This window comes from Apis cerana, linkage group LG9 (genome assembly GCF_029169275.1).
Source record: "Apis cerana isolate GH-2021 linkage group LG9, AcerK_1.0, whole genome shotgun sequence".
NCBI lineage: Eukaryota > Metazoa > Arthropoda > Insecta > Hymenoptera > Apidae > Apis > Apis cerana.
The window spans coordinates 11,708,726-11,727,161 of NC_083860.1; the positions used below are offsets into that span (position 1 = coordinate 11,708,726).

General features: G+C 42.0%; 2 protein-coding genes across 4 annotated transcripts in view; one reads left to right on the plus strand and one right to left on the minus strand.

The window, feature by feature from the left end:
• The window catches only part of LOC108000569 (protein kinase shaggy-like), a 153,923-nt gene that overhangs the window by 109,733 nt on the left and 25,754 nt on the right, over positions 1 to 18,436 (minus strand). The window lies entirely within an intron of this gene.
• The window catches only part of LOC108000555 (connectin), a 171,695-nt gene that overhangs the window by 65,896 nt on the left and 87,363 nt on the right, over positions 1 to 18,436 (plus strand). Inside the window, exon 1 of one of the 2 annotated variants that reach the window (XM_017060956.3) lies at positions 16,068 to 16,585. The exons of the other annotated variant lie outside the window; for it this stretch is intronic. The gene's annotated coding sequence lies outside the window, so the exon portion shown is untranslated. Of the gene's footprint in view, positions 1 to 16,067; positions 16,586 to 18,436 lie in introns of those variants that run through there. 2 annotated transcript variants of the gene reach the window in all.

Genomic DNA, 18,436 nt, shown 5'->3' on the forward strand with positions numbered 1-18,436 from the left:
CCGCTAATTTCTTACACGAGTCGCGCGAATTTCGACTCGGCTCGTCGGCGAAAATTCGAAAGAGTTGCTCGATCGATTAGCGGGGAACGCGAAATTTGCATTAGAAAATTAATGGGAACGCGCGGATCGTAAGCAGCGTTATCGCTCACCACGTAGATTAAGAGGTGTAGCGTGTTAACGAGAAATCGAGATGACAATCTGCACACGTGTCGCAAGAAACGGACTGTCATATTCCGGTTCCACGGAAAGGGCGTCGCGGCCACGTTGCGTGCAGACATTTTTAATGGCCACGCGGAATCGCGCACCCGTACTTTTCCCCCTCTCCTCTCCTTTCTTTCCTTTCCTTTTTTCCTTTTACTTATCGCGATACGATCACCTTGTCACGACTTTGTTAAATGAACGCTCCTCTCGGATCCTTCCTTCTTCTCGATCAAAATTGGAGCAAATGCGCGCGCGATGAATGTACAGTCGACGGTTTTTTCCAGAGTGGAAAATACACGTGATACAAATGACGAGATGGAAACGAAAGTACGCACGTTGTTGCCAATTTTTCGCGCATCTTCCTCTAAAGAGATTTTACAACCGTATTTCGTTAACCGATAAAATCTGTCTCGACGAAGAATAAGACGAAACGAGTGGTAAGCCGAGTCCTGACGCACAAAAGGCGTTCGACGGTACGGAAGATAGCGTCCCGGCAGGATTTCCAAAGAGGATCGGCTTCCAGTCCCGAAACAGATCTCTGGATTCTTTCATTTCCGCTTTCGGGACACGGCGATATCGATCAACTTTTTCCATCAAACGTCCGTACCTAGAACGAGGTATCACGTTTCGCTTCGCGCGAGAATTAGATGAATCGTAATTCTTTTGGAAAAGAATCCCACTTTTCCCCCCTCGCTGTATCGAAAGAGCAGAGTTACCCGATCGATACGTTTAAAAACGTCGTTCCCCGCGTCCGCGGAACGGGCGATGATTCGATCGACCGGACGAAAGTAACGATATCTCTCGTAAATGAAACGAGTGAAAAGTTTCGCTGTTTGGTTCAATTTAGCGTGACCGAATTGGTTTTCGAACGGTTCGAGGGAGGAACTGGTTTCGATGGATTATCTCGGCCGTTCGATCGTTTCTCTCGTCACCGTCCGCCAATTGTCCAACGCATTCCGCCTCTCTGCCTATCTCGTAACGTTGCGTATGACACGCGTGCTCGAATTTCCTCGCGCCAGTAGCCGAAACGGAATACAAACGTTGCGCGTCATCCACGTCCAGGAAATTAATTCGAACGATTCGAGGATATCGCGCGCCGATCTTAATATCATCGAGGTCCAGGGAAAAAATCCTCGAGAGTGGATATCTCCGGAAAGGCCGTCCATCGATTATCTCTCCGATTGGACTCGCAGTTTCACCCCGTCGAAACGTCGGCAGAGGCGACCTTTCCGCCTCGATCGGAAACTTTTCCATCGTTTCCATTCCGGAGAGCGGAGTAGTTTCTCTCGAATTCCGAGTGGGAAGCTTCCTCGCATAATTTCCAACCCCTCCGTCTCCGCGGAGGAGACGCGAAAAAATGTGACGCGTAGCTCGAGCGAACGGGAAGAAGAGTCGAGAAGAAGAGAGCCGATACGAATTTGCTAAATTTGGCCGAGCTTTCGATTCTTCGATGCGATCGAATGTTTCGATTCGAGACGGATCTGAGAGGGAAAACGAAACTTTTCCTCCACGGAGAGAAGAAGCGATTCTCGCTTATTAATTAGCGAGAGTAAAATCTATAAAGATAGGCGAGGACGAAAAGAAGGGAGAAAGAAGCGCGCATTTGCCGAATCACGTAGGACGTTGCTTCCTTCCCCTTTTTCTCGGAGAAAAGGATACAAAAAAAACGACGAAAGAGAATTTCCCGAGAGCTGGGTCCCGCGATTCAGAAAATCTGCTTGTTCCCAAAGAAAAGGATGCATCCACGCATACCTCAAGCTCGCTCCATCGGAGCGTCGCGTCAGTTTAAGGAAATTGGACGGAAAATTTTCATTTTCCTTAAGCTCGCTATTCCCGTGCTTACTTCCTCGAAAAGAATGATCGAACCAAGAAGAGAAGCTTAAATCTCTATTACGCTAAGTACGCCGTGGTCTAAAAATCTTGGCGTTAGAAAAAGATTAGGAAGGGATAACCGTGTAAATTTATGATACATCTTCGTCGAACTCGACTTCGGAGAATCGACGATATTTGCGCCGAAACGCTTCTCGCAACCGTCTTTCTTATTTTATTATCTTAGATGATATATTGAAAATAACATACGAGAAGAAGATAAAAGACTCTTCCTCTTCCTTCGTGTATCCGGCTTTTCTATCGTGGATCCAGATCGAAGATGGAACGGTTTTCTTTTTCTTTCTTCCATTCGATCCAGCAGTTTCGAATAATTAGACGTAATTTCCTTTTTTATCCCTCGTTTTCTCTGGGAGAAAGAGTGAATGCCCAACGAGAATCGATCGGACGGAAATCGCGCTGCCAACAAACTTTAAACCTTAATCCTTTCTTAAGCGCGGAACGCGGGTCGAATCGTTATCGAAGATCGCGCGAACCGAGAATCGTTAACTCTTCGACTCCTTCGCCATTTTCGATCTCTCGTCCATCCATCCCCAAGAATTTTATCCGTTATTATTCCGAATTACACGAGTTATTATCGCCATTTCGCTCCTCCCCTCCTCCTTCTTTTCGCTTTCCTCGGTCCAGTCTCCTCCCTTTTGTTCGCTCCCTCCCCCTCCCCCACCTCTTCACCCTTTTCGCCTTTGTTTACGCAAATTCAAGTTCTCCGTAATTCTCCATCCCGGACAGAATATCCCGGTGTATTCAGGAGACAAGTACACAAGGCAACAGTCGGCAAGATTCCTCTCCTCCTTCCTTCCTTCCTTCCTTCCTCCCGCCCAAGGTTCCGGGATTCCTTAATCACGTTGCATACAAACGCTCAGCTTTATACAATTATTGTAATTGTACTTGCTTATGAATAATTCTCCTTTGACGAAGGGAGAACGAAGGTTGGCCAGGTGAACGTCGAGCCGTAATTTATCGGGTTCAATTGAATCCCTTCTTCGAAATTCTCTCCCTCTCGTTCATTCATCGCGCATCGATGTGAAATTTTAACGAGGTGCACGCTCGTAATCCTAATGGATTTATCGGTGAATAACTATTATTCTTTACTTAATTATCATATTTCGTAACGAATGGAGGAAGGAGGAGAAGAGGAGGAGGAGGAGGAGGAGGAAGAAAATTGCGTCGATGAATGGAAAGGAGCAATTTCGAATAATTCATTCGGATCTATGATAAAAGTAAATTCTTAAATGTACCGTCTCTATTGGAAAACTATAACTCGATGCGTTCGATTGGGTGTCGTTTCGATTAAATTACGGGGAATGAACAACCACCGTTACGTTTCGCCCGGAATGAAATTTCGCGATATTTCGAAACGGAAGAATTCGTTAATTAAAGAAATTCGATTGCGAGCTTCGAGTGTACAAGTTCTATCTCTTTTTTTCCCTTTTATTTTTAAAATTTTTTCAATTTAAATTTCGAAACACGAAAAATTTCGTATTTTTCGCTACAACTTTCCCGAAATTTTTAACGTTCTTACAATTCCGATTCTATTCATCCTTTCAAAATTCATCTTGCGTCGAAAGAACGAATACGTAAAAAAGAAAAAAAAAGAAGAAAAAAGCACGTAAGAATTCTTTTCAATTACGACACGTAAAAAGGTTCGTGACATAATATTCGTGGGATTGTAATTAGCAACGTTTAATTCGAGAACCGTATTTCGATTAACCGTTTTGTCAACGGTTTTTTTTTCTCCCGTTGCTCTTCTTCTCCGAAACGTAGAAAAGCGCTTTTCACGTTTTTAAATCCGTTGAAAAGTAGTTAAGAACAATACTACAACGATTCCGCTCGTTTTCTACTTAAAAATTGTACCGTATAATTTTCCCATGTATACGCCGATGCACAGATATAAAGTTCATCGTCCTTCTTATATAAAAAATATATATATATATATATATACATATATAACGTCAATTATATCGCGAGGCAAATCCTTTTTAAAGTCGACGTTCTTCGTTGGTTGAAATTTCGATCGAATCAAGATATTAAGAAAATTTATTCAATTCAAATCGTGATAATTAAAGAGAAACGTATCGTTCCCGATAAAAATGTAACGCGTTAAAAGCGCTTTTCGACGACGCTTTGGCAACGATTACGCGAATATCGAAACGGCCGTTCAATTTCGCGCATAAGCGTTTTTTCCTCGCCGTTCGAATAAATTTCATACAGTTCGAACTCGCCAATCATCGGTGAAAAAAAAAAAAAAAATTTAATCGTAAATCACGCGTTCCACGCGCTCTTTAATACTCGAGAGCTTTAAATATTTTTCACCTGTGCGCATTAACCGATAGGTTATTTCACCATGTTTTACGATCGCCCCGATCGCACCTGCCATCCGATTCTAATATTTCTCTTCGTGCCGAGAAATTTTTCGCTTCGCTAAAATCTTCTTTCCATCCATAGATCAGAGGCGATCGGAGTCGAGATTATTTTCCAACGAATAATACGTATACCCGGTCGAAATCTTTGTTTCTTCTCTTTTCTTCTTCTCCTCTTCCTTTCTCCATATTGTCCCGAGCAGCCTAATCCAGTTTCGATCACCTCCGTGGACGATTGTCCACTCGAAATCGCTCGTGGGAAATATTCTACTCCTTTGTTCGGTGATACCTCCTCGTCCAGGTATATACTTTGCCGTGTAATAGAATCGAGACCCGGAAAAATGCGCCGAACATTCGAGGAAAAGTACTTTCCCCGCGAGACGAAGGAACTCCCTACGGGGAATTGCAACTAATCGGAGAATTCCACCTTTCCCTCGAAACAAGAATTTCAGAGAAACGTCGGGGTTGTACGTCGAATTCTATCGTCGTGGAGAACAAATCCGATTTTAATCACCGATTGTATAAACAAAACCGTGAAAAGAACGAAAAATTCGAGAATCTCGCGTAGTAAAGAGTCCTTATTAGAATCCTCGCGCGTACTTTAATCCACGGAATCGATCCCCCACGCGTTTCGACAACGCGTTGCGAGCGTTGTTGATAGAACCTGCGAGTCGTGTTGTCACTTTCCTCTCCTTCCCGCCAAATTCGAACTCCGTACTTGTATAAATAGCACGATTCTCAGATTTTATTTCCTCTTCGAAATACTTTCCATCCGTTCGATCGATAAATATCTATGCATTTTCGCGGCTGGTTAACTCGGACTAATCAACCGACCCGATCTTCCAAGAATTCGAGCGACCAAGTTTGCCGAACGTTAAGCAATCCGAGCTTCCTCCCGGAATTCGCTCTTACCTAATTGTCCCCCGATAATAATTATTCCAGATTCCTCGTAAACGATCCATATTCCATCGTCAACTATTGTTCCGTGCAATAAGTTTCTGCGGATTCTCGACTAATCTTTGCCGCGATGTGGAAATTCCGGTACGAACTCTCTTTTCCATACCGGCTTACGCTCGTTCCTGCTTAAGAAGTCGATCAATTATTCGCACGGCTTTTCGATATTACTCGTCGACGTAGCCCAAGTTATAAGCCGATTTTTAGTCGAGGAGTTTCGAGAGCTATTTTCCGAGTGGTGGAAAAAGTTAATGGAAATAATCAAGGGCTGCTTCGTTTCTTCATAGGAAAATGGGAAACAGACGTGTTCGATGTTTCTTTAATCCGGATTCCGTCCCTTCTTCCCTTTCTTCTTTCCGATCGAGCAAACTTGTCGCGAAACTGTCTGCTCGGATGCCGAGATATTTCATTGTTTCTCGAACGAATTTATCGTTAAACGATCTTTTAACCGCGAATAAACTCGAATACAGGTTCGATATCTTTCTTTCGAATCGGACAATTCTCTGTATTCACGAGTTATATACGAACACGATCCCAAAGCGAAGGAAAGAAGGACGATGATTTTCAGGCGTGTGTGTCGGGAAATCTAATCGAAGCGTTCGAAGAAACGTATACGGAGGATTGGTTCGAGGCGAACAAAGTGGAAGCTGTCGGTTGGATGCGGCACGAACCAAAAACCAGGTCTTTTAATTAAAGAACAACTCGTGCCGACGATGAGAAAAGTGATTTATTCTCTTTTTCCCCTAATAATTACGAGTAGCTTTACGACCGATAGCTTCTTTTCCCTTCTAAATAAAGAATAATTTAATCTTTCCACCGAGTAATGTCGCGAAACGAGCAATTTACCCGTAAGAAATTCGAATGCTTTTTAAAAACAGGATTCTTCCAGATTGATTTTCTGTTCGTACACGCGTATTATTATAATTTTCGAGCGGTTAATGGTGTCGACGAAGGGTATCGTGATTTTTCGGGTCAGCGACACCGCCCGCATGAGGGTTAATGTCAAACTCAAATGCGACATGGGTCTATGGAAAGGAGAATAAAAAAGAAAAGGAGGGGGACGAGTCGAAAAGTGAGACGATCTCGTGGAAATCGAGTGGATATTTAGGAACGAATCCAAGAATCCAAGATGAAAAGTTGGTTGGAAGGGAAAGTGTAACCGGCGGTGAGATCTATTAACGAACGATATGCGGGATGTAGATGGTAAGAGGCGTTTCGTCTCTGAAACGAATGGAGTGCGCTTTAGGGTTAATTAAGATTTCGAGCGAATTTTTAATATTCCGTTTTAATTGAATTTGCTTTAATTAAACGTTCGGCCAAGCCGGCAACAAGCATTACGGAAAGAGGCGCGGCGGAAGTGACCGTGGGATTCGAGAATTCCACGGAATAATTGGAGTGCCGGCTCTTTTTAACCCTCGAACCTGTCCCTGAGGACCATTCAGTCCAGTTCGACCGTTACCATGGACGTTTATAGAGAGAGAGAGAGAGAGATTCCAAGCTGTCTTCGCGAAACGTTGGAAAAGATTCGTTTCGCTCTCTCTTTTTCATCCCTATCTATTACTTCATTCTGTGCGATCAAACGATTCCATCCGTTTCTAATGTTTTCGCTCTCTCTCTTCTTTTCTTTTCTATTAAAGAAAACTATCGTTCTATCGTTCAATCCTCTTCCATTTCCTCGCCGAGATCAATTTTAGAAACGAAACTTTTCATGTAATCTTAAAGGTAATACTTAGTTGTCGCGACCGAAAAGTTGACGATCGGGGAAAGAGAAAGAAGCAGGGAGAGAAGGCTTCGTAAAAACCTTCCTCTTGTTTCGTCGCTTTTATTTTTTCTCTTTCTTATCGCGCCGCGTTCGACCACAATTAAGATTATTTATTTTTCTCTAACGGCAGACACACCGTTAAAACTTCTCGCAAGGAATCTTTCTTTTTTTCTTTTCTTTTTCTTTTTTTTTCTGTTCTTTCGAGGAAAAGCGGATTTGCGCCTCGCGCATTTGCCTTTCATTGGCACGCGACGAAAATCTCCGCTTCTTTGATTCGCGGCGGGAAAAAGCGGTTTACGGATAGAAATAACGATAAAAGTGACTTTGGCTAGCTAGTTTAAAAATATTGAGAAGCTTTTATTTCAATAACGATCTTGGGCGAAAATTGATCTCTTTATTCACGCGTGTATCGTGTAAAATAATTTTTACGAATGGCGTGTCGCGTTGGAAACGCAAGGCAAATTAAATTAACCTTTTGCAAGAAAGAAGTTGTGTAAAGATGCGATATCGTATCTAAAATTATTCAACGTGAAATGAAACGCGTTTCCCGTTCCCTCGATATTTAGCTACGTTGACGTGGGGATGCTTTGTCAACGTAATTACAAAGTGACATCGTATCCTAGGCCTCGTTTTTCTCATTGTTAATCGAATCCACGTCGCGTTCGGTGAATAGACGTTTGAGAAACGTTTCCGGCTGGAGACACGATTCCCTACGATCGATGCTACATTCGTGTACTCTAATTCAGATCGTAATCCAAATCGTGAAAGTTGAAAATTTCTTTCTCGCCTTTTCCCTTTCTTCCTTTTTTTTCGATTGTATTTTACGAAGAATCCGTCGCTTGAAAAAAATTCATTCGAACGATAATATCGATAATTTCAAAATACGCGTTCCGTATCCGTGGTAGACGACGAGAGCGGTAGTTTCTCGATCGAAAATGCGAAATAATGCGATTGTTTCCGCGAGGATGGCACGGGGAATGCGTGCATTTTCAGTTTTCCTCCATTCGGTGTATTCCATTGGAGTACACGGACGGATCTTATGGGGAATAAAAAAAGACATTGCGAACACTTTTATCTCGCATCCTGCAGGAAAAGGAGGGATAGGTTTAAGTTTACCCATACAATCGTGATTCGAATTCGAGCTATCTCGTCTCCATTTTCTAATCGATTCTCCATTCTCTCTCGATCACGCGTACTTCGAGTATATCTTCTTTCTTCGGGCTTTTAAGAAACAGTTTTGACAAAGGAAATCTGTAAACGTGACGTTATTACGTTAAGGGAAGAGAAACGAATGATCGATTTATCAACGTGTCGCCGATCGATAATAACAATTTACAATTCTCGAAATTGGAAACATATATACTTTACAATATCATTATATTATGAGGTAACGTTCCAAACTACGATAATAATAAATAACAGATCGTGAGTCAACAGATCTGTAATCCAATTACAGATTAAATGGAACAACAGTAATTTACAAAGTGATAAGCCGAATATTCCAGTAGAATATTTAAATCAATTGAATCTAAACCGATAAATCGTAACCAGCCGTCTAAGTATATAAACCGATCAAGTATGGATGCAAATAAACTGAAAACTGGTATACCAGCGCAACTGGTATAACTCAGAAATTGATAAACCAGAAACACGAACTGGAATATAACGAATTGATGAACTATGTTATCAATTCAAAAACAAACTATCGCACTACGAATTCAAATATGTTCGCGTTCAAAAAATAAAAACATTCCATTTTTTACGATTTTTCCTTCGAATAAAGATTCAAGGTTCACTTTAAGTTTCCTTTAAGTAAAAATCTCGAGCAATTTGGCCAATTTCAAACTGCAACGGGGAGAGAAATCCACGCGTTTCCCGAACCATTTTTCGTTTACAATTAACCGACATCCGGGAACGCGGTTAAACAGCCCTTGAACTTCTCACGCAACCGAAAGAAACTTAAACGTGTTAATTTCACGGCTACGAAATGTACTTTTATTTCACGAAACGATCTCGGTTTCACGCCGAGTACGTACGCTCACGGAAAAATCATCGCGCAACGCTTGAAACCGGCTAAACCAATTTTCGCGTTTCCCAGTTCCCTGGTAAATTACGAAATACCGTTTAATCGCGAATCTAGACTCCTCGGCGTGAAGAATGGCGTAAAAAAATAGAGGGGAAAAAAGGGAGAGAGAAAAAAGAAGATATGGTTCTCTTTTGTTTCTTCTCTTTCTTTCTTTCTTTCCTTTTTCCCCCCTTCCCCTCGTTTCGTTTCTTCCGCGCTACGAAAACATTAATCCGCAGATTAGACGACGAACGTTTAACAATCGGTTATGTAAATCTAAAGATTACGCCGAAGATTAAGCTGAAAGTTATCCAGGATTATGGAGCGTTTAACTCGAGACCAAATTGTTGCAGTTTAATCTTTAATTAGCATCGACCAATTTTTATTTTCAGAAAAAAAAAGAAAAAGAAAAAGACGTACCAATACGTTTCGCATATATCGATAAGTATCAAATAGCGGAAGATCTAATCTTTGCGATCGAATAGCTCGACGACGTTATATTTAGGAAAATATCGATAATATTTTGTCCGTGTTCGTTTCGTTCGCGTGAGAAATCCTTTTAAATTTTTCATTCGAGATCCTTCTCGAATAATTTTCCATTATTTTCACGATACACATCCGAGCTCCGAGGTTTTCTTTATTCTTACGCTGTTTTCTTTATTCTTACGTTTTTTATCTATCCTTTCTCTCGTATTTTCCTTCTTTTTCCTTCGCGCTCTCTCACTTTTTTACGCTTCCACTTTTTCCTCCCACTCCACCATTCTTTCACCCTTCCGCGGATTTCCCTACCCGTTTTCCCTTTTATCTCGTCCTCACCGGTTTATAATATTCCGGTATACGCATCCCTTACTACCCCCATTCAAAGTTTTTCGCCTTCTCCCCAACACCTTCCATTCTGATTTTTCTTACGATCCTTCCAAACTATATTTCAACCAGCCTGATTACGATCGATCGATCGATCCTGTCCAACTTTAATCGACTTTCAATTTCAATTTTTCAAATTTTATCAAACTTTTATCTCATTCCAGTTCTCTTTCCAAAATTATTCACTCATTTTCATTTTCCCGAGGGGTGGAAAATCGCGAGCGAAAATTTCCAATCGAGATCGTTTCGTTTGCCACGCTCGTCGTTGGATGGAAACGATCGCAAGTTATTTCGCTTTTTGAACGAGCTTTCCCGTTCGCGTAGGCGAGCCCTCTATCCTTTTGTCTGCAACACGGTTAGAAACACGAGGATGATGGCCCGCTGCCGGCCGATTCGTGCTCGCTACCGCGTCACACGTGCACACACGAATACAGAGAGAGAGGGGGGGATGCATTTAATTTGGCGCATTTGGTTCCTGGCCTGGATACGTCGCGGGTGGTTACAAGGAGAGGCAGGAAGGAAGAGGGTTGGGTTAATGTACGGGCTACGAGGTCGGTCTTTTCAACCCGAGGAAATCTAAACGACTCTCGCTGAATAAGACGCCAGACGGAAGACGGAAGCGGGTCGGTCCTCCCCTTGGCGGAGAAACTCGTAAATAATCGTCCACGAGTGTTGATCTCTTTGACGAAAATCAATTGGACAAATTTTTTTTATTCTATTTTTACCATCCTCCGTCTACGTATTCCCTTAATACGCGAAATTCAAAATTTATAATACAATACACCCGTCGATAATGATATCTCTTTCGTGTCTCCGAGTTATTTGTTATTTTCTTTCCAACTTTTCTAACCGGTGGGAAATGGAAGAGGAGGAAGAAAATCCTTTATAAATATATTTTTTCCGTTAAATGCGATCGTTTCGACTATATTTTTATTCGAAATTACTAATAATTACTTTGTTCCATCATCGAGGAATCGAGGAAATTTCACTTGCAAAGACGAGACGTTAAACACGTTTCTCACGGTATTCAAGTTTTGGCAAAAAGAGAAAAGAACTTTCAACTCGAAAACTTTTGGCAGCGTATTGTGCTCTCCTCTCGATAAGGGGCGTCTCTTTTCCTCTTCTTTTTTTTCCCCAACGTTACACACGTACGGAAGAGAAGGACGCAAGCAAAGTGGATACCTTTTCGGGGACGAGATCGATTCGGGTCGGGGGAAAGGTGTCGCGGGAAAAACGAATTCGAACGAAGGGCATACTTCTAACGCGCCCTTATCTGCGAGCTTATGCAAATGCCGAGCAGTTTGCCACGGGGATTTGCATAGACTCTGGTGGCGATCTATATGGGATCATGTCTAGGCATAATCTCAAGACGCTTTGCCAGTTATGCACTGCCTTTTCGAGTAGTCACGTTAGCGCTTCTTCCGCCACTCCTCCTTTTTTTCTCTTCCTCTCTCTCTCTCTCTCTCTCTCTTCTCACCTTTCCAAACTTTTCTCGCGACGATGAGGTATTCGACGTTGGCAAATAACGTGAAAATATCTCTTCTCTCGAACGAAGATTCTTGCTCGAGCAAAAACGTATCGGTGATTATTCATCGTGCGTGGAATGCGCGTTACGTGTTTGGTCGTTTGCATCGATCGAGCGCGCCATCATACGAATAGCGAATATTTATTAATGTATCGAATAGAGATCTCTATTTCATACATATATATATATTTGCACGTTTGATATATGAAAGGGCGAAATCGGAATTCGAGAAACGCTCGCCTACGCTTGATACCGCAAAATTATTGGTGGTCGCGAGTATCTTTAAAGAGCGCCCTTTTTATTACGGAAATTCGCACGTTTCGTTCGCGCATGCTACGAAATAAACGTTCGTTCGTTCGTTGATAGAGCGGTTGGGGAGGATCGGACTTTTGGACACTCTCCAGTAACGTTTCATCCAAGATAACGTTCCATCTACGAAAAGTTACCAGGTTGGAAACAAGTTTGCCAAGATTAATGGATACGCGTCATCGTAGCTGTGAAATATAATCTCCGAGATCAAAAAAATATGACGTTTCTTTTTTCTTTCCTTCCTCCCCCTTCTTTCTTCGAACAGAATTCAGTAGCTTTGATGAGATAAAGAGAAAGGAGCTCGAACAGAATTATCATCTTCGATCGATTCTTTCCAATTTTGCCCAGCGAATCGTGAAAAACAATTGTTCGAGCGATCGATTCGTTTACTTCGAGTTAAAATATTTGCGCGAGGTAAATTATTAAAGAAAAAAAAAAAAAAATTTGAACGATGTATCTAGAAATACACACGTATAAAATGATTTTGCGCATTTGTAAATAACGGCATTTGTGTAACAGCGCGAGTTTACAATGGCAGGAAACCAGATTGTTGAACAACCCTCTCGTTAAATCAACGCTGTGCCGAAGTCCGAGTGGATGTAAAAAAAAAAAAAAATTGAAAAAAGAATTGGAAACTAGATTGCAGAATGTGTGGTCATCAATTAACGCTTCGCGGTTTTATCCAAGTCTCGATACCATATTTTATCCTGTTCGTATTTAATTTAAACCGAAATAAAAATTGCACGAGTGTGAAAATTAGCCGCGCTCGATGAAAATTCATTATTCGGTTAAACGATATTCCATAAAACGAATTATCGATCATCGAAGGGATCGAGGGATCGGAGAGGAAGAACGGAAAAGAAAGAAAAGAAAATACGGACACGATTAAACGCGACAAATTTCAGTGGATAATTATAGGTAACGACTTATCGTTTCAACAGGTGACTTTATACCGGAAATTCAAAGAAAAATTCTGATCGAGATATTCCGCGTACGGTCGAAACGCAAACGCGACGATCCTCGAATGATCTTTCGATTCGACCGATTCACGTGCACAGACGAGGGGGAAAAATCGATCGAGAATAAAGCCTGTTACCCGATGATCCGATTTACGATTTCATCTAAACACGTTCGCGTCCTCTTCTTCTTAATTAAACTTGCGCTTTCCCCGGCCAATTTTCGAACTCGGTTACAGGCTACTTTAATCCGATGGGAAGTTACTTTCCAGTCCCGAAACTCGCAAGTCCCCGTGCTTTCACCGCGATAGTCTTGATTAATTTGTTCCGAAACGGCTTATCCGGCCGGCCTCGCCAACTCTAAATGCAATCGGGACACGCGGTGTGCCGGCAGGGCCAACTTTCGCATAGTTCGCCACGCTCCCAGTATTTATCTTTCCGATCGTTCCTCCTCCTCCTCCCTCGACTCCACAACCTGCCATAAGAGGACGCGCGTATATCTCGCAGCCTTATCTCGTTGCTCCATTCACCGTCGTTTCGTCGAAACGTCCCAAACATCTCCTCCCTTTCTCCTTCTCCATCTCTATCTTCTTTATTATAGATAAGAAGCAACGATAGAAAAGAATAAATCACGCGTCGGTTAACGCGATCGATCACACAAGTTACGTATTGAAATTAATCAAATTAATTATGATTACGAATGTAGATATAGATCGCATCGAACGTACATAATCAAACGACGACGACGCGTGACCGATAATAAATTAAACGGTATATTATTCAAATACGAACGCGTTCAACATGTTAAGTATTTAACGATACCGGCGACCGAATAATCCAATTCCGAATACGTTATATACGGGCACGTTCGGTTCCCCCGATCGAAAATTTCCATGCTCAAACATCGAACTCTGTCGTCCATCGCGCGAATCCGAAATCGATAACATTTTTTCTCATTTCGACCAAAGCACTTTGACCTCCCTAAAAAGGGGCAGTCTACAATTTTGCACGCTCGATCGATTCGGACAATTCGAGTTCGGACAAGATCGAGAGGGGCCAAGGAAATTATTTACTCGACTATGAAATCGACGGAATGCAAGAACCGGATGATTCCGCTCACGTTTCTACGTTCTACGTTCTGATTAAACCGTCTCTTCCTCTCTCTCTCTCTCTCTTTCTCTTTGGCGAATCCTTGTCCGTGAAACTAATTCAGCAAAATTTCTCCGATAAATGTGATCGCACGTCGAGGAAAATCAAAACGGAACCAGGTTTTACGTGCACATTTTATCGAGATACGAAAAAAAGAGAATTCGAAGAATCGAAAAGTCGTCTGTGATATTCCTACGGAATCCCATTCTTAGCCTGACAAAGTATGGCGAGCAGAAAAACAAAATTACGAAGTTAACGCCTCGAGAGATTCTAGAGTTATTCGTGGATGACGTCGCGCATACAATTTCGCGCGAGTATTCGTTCCTGCTCTTGAAAATTTTACGTAGGCATCGAACCGATCGAGATCTGACGACGAGAAATATAATCTATTATCGGGACAACTTGTGAATTATCGTCCTCGTAAAGTCGAAGAATGCGAGATACGCGTATCGTATCGGGCCAGAAATGTTGCTGCTGTGCGCGCGTTTGGCAGTGGAGAGTAGCGCGCCGATAACGTACGTTATTGAACCATTTCCAACCTCTCACGGCCTCGCGTCGCTTCCATCTATCTCGTGGCGAATACCTTCGCGTCGCGAGGAAAGGAAATTATAACGAGTATTCGCGAGATGGTTTTTTCCTTCGAAACGAGGATAACGAGCATCTCGAGATATTTGTTTCTTTTTTTTCCAATTCGATCTTTCGAATCTATCGAGCTTCGAAATAATCAGCATGGAAATAATTATGGGAAAAGATCGATCGTTCGTTCGTCCAATTACGCCCAAATGGAACGATCGGCGTTCCTTGGGTAAATCGAGTATCCTGTCGCGTGATATAATTGATCATTTCTCGAATACAGCGACGCCAGTGTTAATGTTCATGGATATCCCGATGATTAGTAATTATATTAGCAATGGCCATCGCTTTATCGACCAGCAGTGTTAACGGTAAATTTATCGACAACTAGCGGTAGTAATTGTCGATAACGCGATTAATTGCCGATAAAACAAATCGAAACGTTCCGCTCTCGTTGTTCGTTCTTTTCAATTGTCCCCAAACGCGACGTAAGACGCCGGTTATCTTCCATCTACGCTTCGCATTCAATTTTTTTTCTACTCCAGAAAATTTTTAGAACGAACGTGGAATTTTTGAAATTTGAATTTTTATATAGGAAAACTCTCTTCGACTTACGTTTCATTTACCGACACGCGTCAAAAGTAAACGCGTTACGCTAAAAAATGGATGCTCGTCGAGAATTGTTCGATACATTTTTAATTTCAAACACGGGAACGTGGCTCACGGATGGACGCAAAGGGCAGCGAAAGCGTTAACTTTTTAAATCGTTATATCACCGCGACATACGTGGTGATATAAAAAAAAAAAAAATGTCATTTCACGAGCGAAAATAAAATCTAATTTAATCGTCGCGAGATAAAATAATTTTCCACGGGTCGCAATAAAGAAACTTCTTTCTTCCTCGAAAAAGAAAGAAAATCTCTTCGACGTTAATTAATACGCGTTCGAACAGACCGCGAGTTAAACTCGTCTTCAACGGGCGAAGCGTTCCGGAGCAAAACAACTCCGACGATAATTCGAAGCTTAGCTTTCGACCAATTTGCTTTCAAAATCCAGATTTTGAAGATAAATAGAAGGAGGGAAAATGGTTCGTTCCACGATACACGGTTGGATCGATAAATATTTGTAGATAATAAAAATTAGGTGGACGAATGGAGGAAAAAGATGGAGAAAGTTGGAGGGAATCGATTTCGCCTTGCTCGAGCGAAATATGGCAGCGACGAAAAGTAAATTTGCGTTCGCCGACGATTTACGCCTGTTCAATCGCAAAGTTTCATAATCTTCCGACTTACCGAATTCCGTAAACTTGTTTTATAAGTGGATATCGTTTGATCGCAGGGGACCAACATCCCCCTATTTACGCGAGGGATGACACTGGGAGAGGGAAGGGGAATAGAGTGGGGCAGACATTTTCGTTATACCTGACCTCGGAGACGACTTTGTACTTTGTTCGGAACGAGTCAGTCGTGCTTTGCCTTCCGTTTCGAAAGCACCGCCGTCGTTGTTCCGCTCGTTAACGCGTCCCGTATCGTTCCAACCTTAATTCCCCTCCACACATGTGCGCGCAATTTTATCTTCTTGCCCTAGTAAAATTTCTCCAAATATATTAACACTTTAAAACGATCGTCTTTATTTACCGCGATTCCGCTAAATTAACTTGCTAAATTACGCCTTTTTTCTCCCTTCAAATTTATATTATATCAATCCCATTTCTCTTCTTTTCCATTTATGATGGAAATTACGAGCCGTCCTGTTCCACAATCCTCGATACTTTTCAATACTGAATTTTTAAACGAAATATTGTAGCAAAATATTAGTAGGGGGAAAAGTGAGTGTGTGTCTGCGCGTTGAAGACTTTGGATATACAATAGTTTGGAAGCTGATCTCACTCGTATCATTCGTATCTGTTTAGAGGGTTGATAGTTGAAAACACTCTTGAGCCTCGTCGAGTCGGAAACTATCGAAATTCGCGAGGAAAAGGTAAGGCGTTATTATTGTATTTCGAAAATTTTACTCGTGTTTTATTTTATTACATTTATATATATATATTTCTCCCCTTTGCATCTCAAATATGCTCTAAATATGCGTTACGAGGAACAGTTGCGAAAAAAACAAAAGTGCAAAGTTTTTTTTTAAAGATGGGATACAGTTCGTACAAGTATTATGAAAATGAATTTTTCATCTGCTTCTTTGTCGTCCAGGCTTTTTTATTAACGCATCTAGAAAGTTTTCACGCGTAGAAAAATCTCATCGGGGGGAAAAAAAAAAAAATACACGTCTGCTTGGCCGCTAGTTTCGCGAAAACTTTCTCATAAAATAAATTGCGAGGAGAAGCTTGTTACAACGTCTAACTGTAAAAAGTATACCGTGCGCTCGTTCGGATAAGCATTCGTTTCTCCGTTGCTAAAAATTGTAGGATGTTTCGCCATTCGAAAAAAAAAAAAAGAAATTCTCTTTTTAAGTTTTCAACAAAACGATTCGAAATACCGAGGCTCGCGATAAATATCGATCTAATTCGATCGTTAATCGTTCCTTAGCCGCGGCCCAATCGATTTTGAATTCGAGTTGCACGGGAAAATCGGCCGTTAAATTTTCTATTCGGTTAGTAAATATCGAATATCGGTGGAACAAAATTGCACGCTCCATCCAACCGTTCATCCTCGCCAGCCTATATCAAATAAACATATATTCGGTTCCACGTATCGTAAACACGCGCCAATTGACCACGATCCGATCCACGAAACGATACAACGATGCGTTGGGAGAGGGAAAAAAAACGAGAGGAAAACTCTCGTCAACCTCGTGGCAAATCAGTAGCGATACAAAACGACGTTGTTCGCTCGGATGCGGAAAGCGTATCATTCTCCCTCCACGTTGTTCAAGTATCAAACGTTTGGATTTAGCTGATTGAAAACTGTTTTTCACCTTCTTCCGATAAAAGACGCGTTTAGAGGCTATATAGAGAACGGAAGAATACCATAATACCAAATTTTTGCGGAGTGTTTCCGATTAACTCGAAGGGAGAGACCGATAAAGTACGAGATATTAAATTTTCGTCGACTTTTCCAACCAATTTACGACTAACTGGTTGAAAAAGATGGAAACAGAGGGAATTGGATACAATAATCTCGCGTCCATCGAAAATTACATCTTTTCGTATCGGGGAGAAGAGATTTCGTATCGGCGGTCCATACGAGATTTCCTCGTGAATGATGGACGCGCGATGATGCGAGAGAGCGGATATTGGTTACGCGTGTTTGGCGAGGTTAACTCGTAGCGCCGGAAGCATTACCGGGAATCAAGTTTACGTTTCCTGATACGCGTATTTCCAGACCGTGACGTATGATTTAGACGCGATGCAGCCTTCCTCGCTGCCACTCGCATCCCTTCCGTTTCCATCACGCGCTCCATCTTACGTTTCACGACTCCAACTAGCCTCCCTCCACCTGTATCTCATCAACGTCTTCCTTTCCTCCACCTTTCTTTTTCACATTTCCCTACCGTCCTGCTCCGTTTAAAGCCGTTCCCATACGTCGTGAATCTCGTCGCCGTGACGCGCCGCGTTCCATTCCCCCCTCTTCACTCAAGAGGGAAGGATCTTTCTTATCGCGATATATTTCGATCTCCAATCGAAACAACGATCCGATTTTCCCGAAACGCGACCGTGATCAAAGGTGAAACGAAGCTTTTTAACGCGTTCGAGAAAATTCTGTAGAGAGAGAGAGTAAAAGAGGGAGTGAATTATGTATCGATATTTTATATCGTCTAGCAAAAGTCGATTTGGACGCGAACCAATTTTTCCAAAATCCCCCTCGGTTATTTATTACGGAA